Source organism: Octodon degus, unplaced genomic scaffold (assembly GCF_000260255.1).
Source record: "Octodon degus isolate 3935 unplaced genomic scaffold, OctDeg1.0 scaffold00004, whole genome shotgun sequence".
NCBI classification, from domain to species: domain Eukaryota; kingdom Metazoa; phylum Chordata; class Mammalia; order Rodentia; family Octodontidae; genus Octodon; species Octodon degus.
The window spans coordinates 27211078-27214077 of record NW_004524580.1 but is presented as its reverse complement, the minus strand read 5'-3'; positions in this window follow the sequence as shown (position 1 = coordinate 27214077).

Sequence of the window (3000 nt, the reverse complement as noted above, 5' to 3'; positions counted from 1 at the left end):
TATATATATATATATATTTTGCAGGCTTTGCCACTGGTTACCTGCATTCCTCCACCCTAAACTGAGGATGCCTAGTCCACACATCTACACAACTCCTGTGAAGGTGGCATGAGGTTAGGCAGCCCCTGGCATAAACAGGCAGCAACTACTGGGTAAGAAATACGACCTTTGCCCCCTCCTCCGCCAGTCACCTGGCACTGAGCTGCCGCTCAGAGCCCGCCCCACATAGAGAACCGGAGGCACACTCCTTTTGAGTTCCGGTCCTGAGTGCCAGAAAACGACAAAGGCAGCTTTCCTATTCATTTCCATGAGATACATAGTATTTCCAGTTTTGAGGGCCTGACCCCTAAATGCATTTACACTGGACACCAGCGACTCATTTTCTGGCGGCATAACTGAAGGGAACGTTTCCCACGGTTTTTTCTTCTCACTGCATCTGACTCAGGAGGAAGTCATCACGATGCCAAGTGACTCCAAAGGGGTGGTCTCTGATGAGCCCACTTTTGATCCAGTTCTGCAGCCCCTTCATGAGAACAGACACACAACTCTACAGCCAACCCCACTGCCCAATTCCAGCTTCTTAGAACCCACAGCACATCCAGTCCCAAGGGGAGGACTTAAGGGCAAGGAATCTACTCCAGGGATAACCTTCAGAGACTAGAATTATTACAGAACCTCTCTCCCTGTAAAGGTCAGCAGGTAAATTACAAAAGCAAACGTTTGCTGACAATAGCCACATTTGCTGACTCCAACACTCTAGTGATGTTTATTCTTTTCCTGTAATTTGGTAGCCAACCTCTCTTACCCAAGTAGACCTTTTACTCTCCTCTAACGTCTCACAGTAAAATGCCCATCAGTACAGAGCACCCGCATGCCCTGTACTGATGTCACCGCACTGTCAAATTAAGCTGTAGCACATCATCAGCATTTCCTTTATCTTCCTGTTTTAGTGATCACCTTGGTTGACCCAAGAGGTAGGCTGTAATTCCAGAGCCCTGCCACAGAAACCACCAGGGAGAAAGTGGGGCTTCCAGAGGGCGGGACAGAACTTCAGCCCTTGCAGGTCATCTGGAAGATCACGTGAAAGGCAGGATAATGGAGAAGCGAACGGTGGCAGAGGAGTCCGGAGAAGAGAGAACTGCTGGGGCAAAGCCCAGAAGCCAGCGAGCACAACGCAGGCCCAGCGTCTCACACGGACACCGACATACCATTAACTTTAGAGGAGACAAAAGGACAACTCCAACCTAAACCTAAACTGTGTGTATATACTGCTTTGTGTGCTGCTTACAATAGTGCCTGGCACTGTCCTGGTAGGTGTCCTGACACAGTGGAGGGACAGACACACAGGGAACCTGCCCGAGAGTGAAGGGCCCCCATACTCCCAAAATTGCTGTACCGATTTAATGCAATCCTTATCAAACTACCACCAACATACCTCACAGAGCTAGAGAAATCATTTCTAAAATTTATTTTTAATCAGAAAAGACCTAGAATAGGAAAGGTAATCCTGGCCAACAAAGTCAAGGCAGGAGGCATTATAATTCCTGACTTGAAATTATACTACAAAGCTACTATAATAAAATCAGCATGGTACTGGCAACAAAATAGACCTGAGGATCAAGGGAATAGATTAGAAGATGCTGAAGCCCCTACGAACACACTCAGCCACCTTATCTTTGACAAAGGGGCCAAACATACTAACTGGAAGAAAGACAGCCTCTTTAACAAATGGTGCTGCAAAAACTGGCTCTCTACATGCCGAAAACTAAAACATGACCCAGGTCTATCACCATGCACTAAGCTAAAGTCAAAATGGATTAAAGATCTTAACATTAAAGCAGAGACACTAAATCTCCTGGAAGAGAAAGTAGGATGAACTCTTAAAGACATAGGGGTAGGCAAAGAGTTCATGAACAAAAATCAAATCACACGGGAAAGGGGCCGGGGAGATGGCTCAGTAGGATAAGTGCTTCACTGGCAAACTCAACGATCTGAGTTTAATCCCCGGTTCCGCAAAAAAAAAAAAAAAAAAAAAAAAAATCACACGGGAAACACTGGAAAGAATTAACAACTGGGACCTGCTCTTACTGAGAAGTTTTTGCACATCAAAAGAAATTACCAACAAAGTGAAGACAACCCACAAATTTGAAAAAAATCATGACAAGTAAGTACTCAGACAAAGGTCCGCTCTCTAGAATTTATAAAGAAATAAAAAACACTAGGGCCCCAAAATTTAAAGACCCAGTCCAGAAATGGGCATTTGAAATGAACACACACTTCTCAGAGGATGAAATTAAAGAAGTGAATAAATACATGAAAAAATGCTCCACATCACTAACCATCTGCAAAATGCAAATTAAAACAACAGTGAGATATCATCTCACCCCAGAAAGAATGGCTATCATAAAGAAATCATCCAACCACAAATGTTGGAGAGGCTGTGGGAAAAAAGGAACCCTTCTCCATTGTTGGTGGGAATGTAGACTGGTGCAACCATTAAGGAAATCAGAAAACCTGGACTGGAAATCCTATTTAAACCAGCTATTCTTCTACTGGGAATTTTCCCAGAGGATCTGAAAACATCATATCTTAGGGATATATGTGTGCCTATGTTTACAGCAGCACAATTTGTGATAGCCAAATCTTGGAAACAACCAAAATGCCCATCACATGAGGAATGATTGAAAAGATGTGGTAGTTTTACACAATGGAGTATTACTCAGCTATAAAGAATGATAAACTCGAAGCCTTTATATTGAAGTGGATGCCACTTGAAGATATACTCGTAAGTGAAATAAATCAGACACACACATGTAAATATCGTATAGTTTCCCTAGTATAAGAACTCAAAAGAAGAAATACCAATAGAAATGTATAATACAAGTAAAAGGAAAGCAGGAACTCAAGGACTAACTAATTAAGAGGGAAAGGAGAAGAGCTAGGAAACATGACAGTGACAAGCAATACAGTTATATGTAGAAGATGGGCAAGGCAATGATC